Source organism: Megalobrama amblycephala, linkage group LG8, assembly GCF_018812025.1.
Source record: "Megalobrama amblycephala isolate DHTTF-2021 linkage group LG8, ASM1881202v1, whole genome shotgun sequence".
Taxonomy (NCBI): domain Eukaryota; kingdom Metazoa; phylum Chordata; class Actinopteri; order Cypriniformes; family Xenocyprididae; genus Megalobrama; species Megalobrama amblycephala.
Window position 1 is genome coordinate 25533755 of NC_063051.1, and position 10956 is coordinate 25544710.

Here is a 10956-nt window from a genome sequence, read left to right on the forward strand (position 1 = left end):
CAATTTATCTAACATATATAATTGCTCCATTCCAAAGAATATGAGATTTGTGCATCTAATGCTTAAAGTAACATCATTTGAAATCTATGGAAAGTGCAATATCACATCTGTAAATATGATACACATGCACAGGAAGAGATAAAGAGAGAGAGAGAGAGAAGAGAGAGAGAAAAATGACACATAATTACAAGAACATACAAAGCCACACACACATAAATAAGAAGCCACATTATTTACCTAAGCAGATCTAGACCACTTCAGAAGTTCAGCCGCAATATGCCAGCCAAAAAGTGGCTTTTGAGTTGGAATGCTTTCCAGAAGTGCTTGTCTGGTCTTGTTGGCTGGGATCCAGCATGCTTTGCTCTGGGGGTCAGTGTGGATTACAGAAGACCATCATAGCATGATCCTAAAAACATTGTAGCTGTTTTTCTGTGTCGATGCCTCTGATGTCTGTCTGTTTATCTATCTATCTATCTATCTATCTATCTATCTATCTATCTATCTATCTATCTATCTATCTATCTATCTATCTATCTATCTATCTATCTATCTATCTATCTATCTATCTATCTATCTATCTATCTATCTATCTATCTATCACCTTTTGAACCATTAGTCAACAAATCCTTTGTACAGGTGCTGGTCATATAATTAGAATATCATCAAAAAGTTGATTTATTTCACTAATTCCATTCAAAAAGTGAAACTTGTATATTATATTCATTCATTACACACAGACTGATATATTTCAAATGTTTATTTCTTTTAATTTTGATGATTATAACTGACAACTAAGGAAAATCCCATATTCAGTATCTCAGAAAATTAGAATATTACTTAAGACCAATACAAAGAAAGGATTTTTAGAAATCTTGGCCAACTGAAAAGTATGAACATGAAAAGTATGAGCATGTACAGCACTCAATACTTAGTTGGGGCTCCTTTTGCCTGAATTACTTGTGGCTTGGCATGGAGTCGATCAGTCTGTGGCACTGCTCAGGTGTTATGAGAGCCCAGGTTGCTTTGTTAGTGGCCTTCAGCTCTTCTGCATTGTTGGGTCTGGCATATCGCATCTTCCTCTTCACAATACCCCATAGATTTTCTATGGGGTTAAGGTCAGGCGAGTTTGCTGGCTAATTAAGAACAGGGATACCATGGTCTTTAAACCATGTACTGGTAGCTTTGGCACTGTGTGCAGGTGCCAAGTCCTGTTGGAAAATGAAATCTGCATCTCCATAAAGTTGGTCAGCAGCAGGAAGCATGAAGTGCTCTAAAACTTCATGGTGTACGGCTGCGTTGACCTTTGACCTCAGAAAACACAGTGGACCAACACCAGATAACATAGCACCCCAAACCATCACTGACTGTGAAAACTTTACACTGGACCTCAAGCAACGTGGATTGTGTGCCTCTCTTCTCTTCCTCCAGACTCTGGGACCCTGATTTCCAAAGGAAATGCAAAATTTACTTTCATCAGAAAACATGACTTTGGACCACTCGGCAGCAGTCCAGTCCTTTTTGTCTTTAGACGCTTCTGACGCTGTCTGTTGTTCAAGAGTGGCTTGACACAAGGAATGCGACAGCTGAAACCCATGTCTTGCATACGTCTGTGCGTAGTGGTTCTTGAAGCACTGACTCCAGCTGCAGTCCACTCTTTGTGAATCTCCCCCACATTTTTGAATGGATTTTGTTTCACAATCCTCTCCAGGGTGCGGTTATCCCTATTGCTTGTACACTTTTTTTCTACCACATCTTTTCCTTCCCTTCGCCTCTCTATTAATGTGCTTGGACACAGAGCTCTGTGAACAGCCAGCCTCTTTTGCAATGACCTTTTGTGTCTTGCCCTCCTTGTGCAAGGTGTCAATGGTCGTCTTTTGGACAACTGTCAAGTCAGCAGTCTTCCCCATGATTGTGTAGCCTACAGTACTAGACTGAGAGATCATTTAAAGGTTTTTGCAGGTGTTTTGAGTTAATTAGCTGATTAGAGTGTGGCACCAGGTGTCTTCAATATTGAACCTTTTCACAATATTCTAATATTTGGGATTTTCCTTAGTTGTCAGTTATAATCATCAAAATTAAAAGAAATAAACATTTGAAATATATCAGTCTGTGTGTAATGAATGAATATAATATACAAGTTTCACTTTTTGAATGGAATTAGTGAAATAAATCAACTTTTTGATGATATTCTAATATGACCAGCACCTGTAAACACCACAGGTGGTTGATTTAGCTTCACTGAGCAGTTAAAACCATCTCTACAGCTATAGCAATTTCATTTTAAGACTGTTTTGATTTGGATGTGACCAAAAGTGTGTCGCAACTAGTCCATCCATTTAGACCAATTTGAACCATTCAACTGCAAACTAGCAGAAACTAAACAGGGCTCATGACATATGCATTGTGTAATGTGAGCATGAAGCAGTACATGATTTATGTTTTCATAGCATACATATGAGGATATGACAAAGCCATGGGCTAACAAAGACTTGTGTGTGTGTGTGTGTGTGTGTGTGTGTGTGTGTGTGTGTGTGTGTGTGTGTGTGTGTGTGTGTGTGTGTGTGTGTGTGTGTGCGTGCTTTAGAGAGAGATCTGCAAAGATGAATTTTTTTTCTCCTTCCAGAAATGTGGACATCTGACCCCAGCGTCTCCCTACAGCAACTTTACATGCAGACAAATGCTATAGTGACGTCCCAGAGGACTGTGTGTGTGTGTGTGTGTGTGTGTTTGTCCATGTGTGTTGGCCAAAGGACAGTTTCTTCAGAAAGACCTATCAACTTCTCAACATATACTGTAAAAAACATCTAATATTTCTCATTTCCCAGCAGAGTCTGATGTTGTAAAATGGTCATAAAAGGTAGATTGATCACAGCGCACACACACTCACACGTACACACAGTTGCTGATTGCGGTTGTCAGTGGACAAAGGTGTCAACGGCAGTATCAATCATTTCCAGGAGTTCTCTGATGGTTTCTCTGTCTGTGCAGCCTTTTTCTTTCTGGTTATCATTTTATTACTCGCCAATTATATTTTATCAGTGGTGGTAAACCCTGTCTCTCTTATTCTTATCTTTTGCTCTAAGCTGACCACAATGTCTTCTGAGGACAAGATGGGAAGTCAGGAAGCAAGGAGAATCAACCAAATGGAGGAGAAAAGAAAAAGATTCCTGTTATTTTTCTTAAAGTTTGTTTTAGAAAAAAATACAAAGGTATAGAAACTGATCTGTTGATGAGATATTACAATTGTTTAAAGGAACAGTTGTCATAACAAACCTGACCTTTTTCCTTAAAAGAAACAAATAATATTTTTACAACCTGTTATTATTAAAAAAATATATTTTAAAGCAAATATATATTTTTTTAATTTATGGGAAAGTATTATAAAATTATTGTAATTATGCTTTATACTATGTTTTTATTTTTATACTTAATTTTTATTATTATTTTGGAATTTTAAAGAGCTGCTCTTTTTTCCATACCCATATTCAAAAATAAACAATAAAAGTTGTACATATTAAATATTAGTCATGTGTAACTGAGTGTAATATTATTTTAGTATCATTGATATACTATTATAGTTATTGTGAATATTTTGAATTAGATTTTATTTTAATATTTTCTGGTCTCATTTTAATTTTAAAGTTTTAGTATTTTTGTCATTTTTATTAGTTTTTTAATATGCCTTTATAGCTTTTTTTTTCATTAGGTTTTCACTTTTAGTTTTAGTTTATTTATTTTAGTAACTTTAAACAAAAATTAAAAATGTTGCCTTGGCAACTAGCTGAAATAATATTTTGTTGTATTTCAGTTAATGTTTATTATATTTCAAGTAATGAAATTTACTAGTTTGCAATATGCAGAAACATGAATTTGAGAGCTATATGGGAGAGATTTTAAATAAAATATTTCAGTTAATCCAAACTAGAACATGAAATCACAGGCATCATATGTTAATAATTGTAACTCAAACATTGTTTGACTGAATAGTGCCACAGTATATTGACGTCAAACCTAGTGCAACATGTCTCGAAGTGCCAAGTTCATGCCAATTAAACTGGGCATTTTTTTCCAATTTTTAAACACATGGCATTTTTACATGCTGCTAACTGATTCATAACATTGAAAGGACTGTTCATGCACACAAACTTAACACATTCTACACAAAAAAATCAATGACAACCACAATTATTGAATTTGGCCACTCCAGCCAGTGCAAAACCCCCCTTCCTTCACAGACGGTCCTTGTGGGTCAGAGAAGCCGGGAGAGAGAAAGCGATGGCAAAATGGAGCGAGGGGGTGGGGACAAAGACCTTGGCCTTGTGGCGTGACCCGGCATGGGGCCCCCCGTCTGGGTCCTTGGCTCTGTCTGACACCCCCACCCCACCCCCCCAAGGATTGTCTGTGAAAGCAGGATCCCTCATTATAATCCGGGTGTCTATGGAAGCTGGGGGTGAGGGGCACGGAAGACCTACCAAGACATGGTCTGGGTACGACAGCTATTGATCAATGGCCTGACACACAATATCAGAAATCTTGAATGGGTAGGTAAATGCATGTGTGTTGGGGGGATGGGGGTCCCTGATGCGCTCTAACAATCCGAGTGAAAAGGAATTCCAGATCGATTGAGTTTCTTTCCTGCTGGGCACAGCACCTCTTAATATTGTGCTGTTTGCAAAAAGCGATTGTGTTGGGGGTGATACGCTGGTTTATCAGTGGGTCAGTAGGGGATTACATTTTTTCATGGTAAGGTTATCATCAGTGTTCTGTGTAATAAATTAGCATAAAGTTTTTTTTTTGCTTAACTTTGAGGATTAAATTGTCCCCAAAGTTGAGCTAAATGTGACAAAACCCTCTTTTTGGGACATCTTCAAAGCTCCAAATGATTCATTAAGTAAATTAGAGTCACTCTCCAGAATTTTCATTATTTATTTTATATCACTTTACATTTTAAATACACTACCTTTTAAAATATTTGAACTTGGTAAGATTAATAATATTTGATGTTTTTTTTATTGTTTTTAAATGTTAGGCTTTTATTCTTTTCATGGCTGCATTTATTACATAACAATGCTGTTAAAAACTATAATATTTTGAAATATTATTATAATTTAAAACACCTGTTTTCTATTTTCATATATTTTAAAACATAATTTATTCCTGTGATCAAAGCTGAATTTTCAGTATCATTCCTCCAGTCTTCAGTGTCACATGATCCTTCAGAAATCATTCTAATATGCTGATTTGATGCTCAAGAAACATTTCTGATTATTATCCATTGTGAAACAGTTGTGCTGATTAATTTTTTTGTGGAAACCATTCAATTTTTTTTTTCAGGATTCTATTATGAAAATAAAGTTCAAAAGAACAGCATTTATTTGAAATAGAAATCATATTTATAACATTATAAATGTCTTCACTGTCACTTTTTGATCAATTTATGGCATACAAGTAATTATTTAGTGAATAAAGGTTTTAATTTCTTAAAAAAAACAGTAATATATTATATAATTATAAGATGTATTATTTATATAAAAATAATAAAAGTTAGAAGTCTATGCTATCATTTAGATAGCAAGTGTGTGTGTGTGTGTGTGTGTGTGTGTGTGTGTGTGTGTACGTGTGTGTGTAGGAGGGAGTGGGCAAAATCCGGGCCACAGCAGGGGAACGGGAAAAGGGCTGGTTCATAGTTCACGATCCCCAAGCTTTTACAAACACACACACACACACACACACGCTCACATACTCTCACCCTTCCCCTCTGGCCTTGTCTGGTCGGAAAGGTCAGTGCATGTTTGGGAAAAGAAGAATTTTAATAAATTCTTTTTTAAAGGTCACTCTTATGCACCCACTCTTCCCAAACGTACAGGTTCATCAGATGACCACAGCTCCACATTCAACTCAACACAGAAATGTGCATTCATTATGCATAGATTAAATAACATCATAAAAAATGAGTATGTAAACATTTACTTGTGTGACAACAGGTGAAGTATTTACAAGTGTACAAACAAGTGTAGTTGTATTGTACGTTATCTCAGTAAAGTTCACTTTTATTTATTTATTTATTTATTCATTTTTAAGTACCGTTTTCTTAATGTGAGATCGCTGCTAGACAGAGAGGGTAGCCCTATATGCTTTAAACCTATTGACCCTCTGATTTTACCGTAGACAGAAGGAAAGGGGGTGTCTAGGCGGGGGGGCGGCAGGGTCGCCCAGCTGGCTGCCTTGAAGGGTAACCATATCATACTACTAAACTTCTGAAAGACTGTCTTTCTATTTTTACAATTATACCTTTTTTAGATAAAACAAATGATATAATTTCATCATAAGACACTTTTTATTCATTTATTCTTCATAATACTTATAAAAGAAATAAACAGCCCTTAGAATCTAGACTATACCATACTATATTTTCTAAAATAAATGTGATGAGAGCTGCTGCTTTGTAGAAAACTCATGTTCTACAGTCTGTATTATATTCTGTTCCCTACTACTGTTCAAAATTTAGGGTCAGTAAGATTTTTTTTAAAGACGTTAATTTTATTCTGCAATGATGCATTTAAATGAACAAAAATGATGATGGTAACACTTTATTTTACAATGTCATTGTTACACGTTACATGTAGTTACTATAGTAGTAACTATAAATGATGCATAATTACATGCAACTAACCCTAAACCAAACTAAACCAAACTCTAATCCTAACCTTATAGTAAGTACATATTACTATTAATATTACTCAGTACTTAGATATATAATTACAGTGTAACAAAGACACCTAAAAATAAAGTGTAACCCCTTATTTTAAGGTGTACATGTTACAGTGTAATTATACATTTAAGTACTGATTAATTAACAACATGTACTTATTATAAGGTTAGGAATAGTGTTTGGTTTAGGTTTAGCTGTGTGTAATTATGCATATTTTTCATATAATTATGCATATTTTACTGTTATTATTATATGTAACATGTAAGTACATGTAACATATATAACAAAGACACTGTAAAATAAAGAGTTACCAAATATTTCTTGAGCAGAAAATCAGCATATTAGAATGATTTCTGAAGGATCATGTGACACTGAAGATTGGAGTAATGATGTTGAAAATTCAGCTTTGCATCACAGAAATGAATTAAAAAATTAGTTATTTTAAATTGTAAAAATATTACAGCTTTTACTGTACTTTTGTATCAAGTAAATGCAGCCTTGGTGGACATGATACTTTCAAAAACATTTAAAAAACTTAGCAACCTCAAACTTTTAAACAGTAGTGTGTGTCTTGGGTCCTTCCTTCAATGTAAGTCTATGGGATTTTTCTGCTTGTTTTTATCATCTGTTTTATCATCCCGTCATATCATCTTTACCTCAATTGTGAACAAACCATCGGATCTGAAGTACAAAGCAGAGTTCAGAAGTTAGCATCAGGGTTCTGTTCAGATCTCTTAAGCTCAAAGTATACTTGTGCCATATACACCCCATCCATGTGCAGCCCAAATTTCGAGACCGCGGAGACGGTGCGCGTGCAACAGCGCATGCGCAAGCAGGACAGAAGAATCCACTAGGTGGCAATATGCACAGTACTGAGTAGTGTGCAGTCGTCAAAGAAGAGTGTGGAAAGAGCGATACAAAAGCAAGACGAGTAAACTTAGAAGCATATCTTTCTCTATCGTTTTTTATTCTTGTTCTCTTGCACTATTTTTTTTCTCAGATCCTGCCCAGGGATCTGCGCATGTGTCGAACTCGGTCATCTGCGCACATCTGTGGTTGAGTATACTTTGAAAGATGTACGCATGACTGCGTAGTGAAGTGAAGTATAACCGGGCCTTAACCCTAAGCATGAGCAATATTAATAGTGAGGGCATGCACCGCTAAAGAGTGCACTAGTTTACAGACCACTTGTGTCACATGTGTCACTTCCTTTCGCAGTTAGCACCGTGTAGTTTAGTTAGTATGTTTTTTCTTTTCTTTGTTTAATGTCCATTGTCATGTGTCCTCTGCGTGCTATTAAAAGTGTCTCTGTAACAAACACAAGCCGGCACAAAGATGGAACAGTACAAACACCACAGACAGAGCTGAAAGCCTCAGACCAATTAATCACCTGAAGTGTCTATGTGCGTTTGTTGATGTGCTTGCGTGGGGATATGCCAGTTTGCGTAAAAGTGTATCCTTGTCAGGTTTTTTGGGTCGTGTTCACTTGATAACCGCTTGTCTGTAGTTTCTGAAACCTTCGTTCACCCCCCTCCAAACACCTCTGTTGTCTCTTTAAAGAAGCTAAGACAGTTTCATGCTCTCTGTCAGCGCTTTCCCCTCCCTGACCGGGATTGTTCCAGATTAGATTAGACACAATATGAATAACCGTAAACCAAAGACCTCTCAGACTGTGAAAGCTATCAAAGGCATATTTTCACTGTCTAATCCTCCTTCTGCCCCCCCCCCCACCCTTTTTTTGTCTATCCAATCAAACTGCTCCCATCCCTCCTGGTGCAGTCTGGGATTATTGGTGCTGTGATGAATTATGCATGAATGCCAGCATCGACTCTCACCAGTTTGCGACAAAGCTTGTGGTTTTGGGGTGAGGGGGTCGTAAGAGGGTCAACCTAAACATCGCCCGGTCTGGTCTCAGGTGGAGTTCAAAAAACGAAACAGATAAGAAAAAGAGGGATGAACTTTGGCTCTGTTATTGATAGGGTTGTAAAGCTGGCGCCCTACTGTCCCACTAGAACTGTACACAGACACCCAGGCCATAGGCCAGCGATAAATGACCCTCCTTTTCTCACACAGACAGATATCAGGAACTGCTGCTACTGGATTTGAAGGAGAGCCGTCGTTATCTGGCAGGGCGTGATATGCTTCACATCACCAATGGTGGCTCTCTTTGTTGTGCTCAATCTGATTGGATCATGGAGTTTGCATGGAACATCAGAATTACTGAATCCCTTGATTCTCAGGGAATACATGTATATGTATATCTCAAATGCATAGGAGAGAAGAGGAGAGGAGAGGAGAGGAGAGAGAGAGGAGAGGAGAGGAGAGGAGAGGAGAGGAGAGGAGAGGAGAGGAGAGGAGAGGAGAGGAGAGGAGAGGAGAGGAGAGGAGAGGAGAGGAGAGGAGAGGAGAGGAGAGGAGAGGAGAGGAAAGGAGAGGAGAAGAGAAGAGAAGAGGCCAAAGGGGGAAGGGTGCTTTTGGGGCCCTTCTCAGACAGACATGAAGGCCTCCTGGACGTTTCCTTTCTGCTGGACGGCCTCAACAAAGGTGCTCAGTCATGTGAAACTTAATCTTGAGCCCCCCAAAAAATCACCTTTGACCTTTCTCTGCCTTCACCCAAGGAGAAGGGGCCAGGATCGGAGGCATTGGAGAGAGGTCACGTCCCCCAAGACTCCGCCAGAGCACACGTGTGCGGACATGTGTGTGTGTGTGTTCTTGTTTGTGAAAAAGAGGGAGCGCCCCTTTTACTGCATTTTTTCATCCTAGACAAAACACAGACCTGATTCTAATCCAGTGGTCCTCAACTTCTGTCTGAGCAAACATAAGTACCTTAGCCAAGTGATAAGTTCTGTGTGTTTATTGGTTCTAAAGGGACGAGACTCAAATCAAAAGGGTAAGCAGCTGCAATCAGTCCACAAGTCCAACATTACTGCTAGAGAATAACACATACTGTACACACACACACACAGGATTAACCTCATAGAGCCCTGAGACGGGGGCTCCCCTGTCATCGATGCAAAGCCCTGTATAGTATAAACACTGAGGCAAGACAGAACAGAGACCAGCACATTCAAGAGAGTAACACACTGGCTCTCTTCCAAAGCCTTCTCTCACTAACTACTTCCTATATAGTATGCTGCCTTCTAAGGTGGCATCCTAACAGAAATGGAACCAATCTGGAATGCTTTACATAACCAGTAATGTCATACAAATAGTGCTATACTCACACGAAGCTGCAGGTTGACTTGCCTCACAATTGATTTCGAAAGCATTTTGTGTTAGCATGTTGCTAAGCTAACAATGTAATACATTGCTGCATAATATTACATTTCGATATGAAATATTCAATGAGTGGTGCTTAAAATTGCGTTCAACTTCCCCCGAAACAGATGAACATGAATCTGGCTGGTTGTTGTATGCATCACGGCAGTTCAGAAATTAAAAGTTCGGTGAGTGGCGCTAAAAGGTAAATGCTCCATCACGTTTGAAAATAACGTGCCACCTACTCTAAACCTAACCGACAGCATTAACAAAAGCAAACCTGAGATAAAAAAGCATTTGCTGAAGCAACCATGTGATTTTAGCTTGGTTCTACAACGTTTCAGCCATTTTATTGAGTGTTGTGACTCGTGTTTCACAGGACTCGTACCTGAACACACTGCATCGGAAGTGCAATGCTGTAACAGGTGAACTACTGAGCAAGTTTACTATGCTAGAAAAACCATACATATTGAGCTGGTTATTTGATACAAACATTAAAATGTATTAGTTTACAAATCATGCACTATGGTAAAAGTGTTTTGATGTCATGGCATAGTATTGTGCAAGGAATTGTGTGAAAATTAGTTGTTATTAATCAATAATCTGCCCCTGTAATCATAATTTGTGTGAAAAGGAATAAAAGTTGTCGGTGTTTTACTGCCACTCTAGTGTTTGTTTCAGCTGGAAATTGCAGTGAATTATACAGTATATAGGTACACAGTTAAATCAACTCTGCTCAGAGTACATATGGTCCCTCTCTAAATAGTGTTAAAATAACACTGAAGCAAAGTTAAAGTTAATGAGATAATTAAACAATTAATTATGTGATGATTGTGCATTAGTGATGAACACCTGCTGTTAACAAGCAGAATCACTGAAGAAAAGAGAAACTGACTTCCAGCCACAGCCTTATTAATTGATTAATTATCTCATTAACTGTAACTCTGCTTCAGAGTTTCTTTAACACTATTTAGAGAGGGACCATA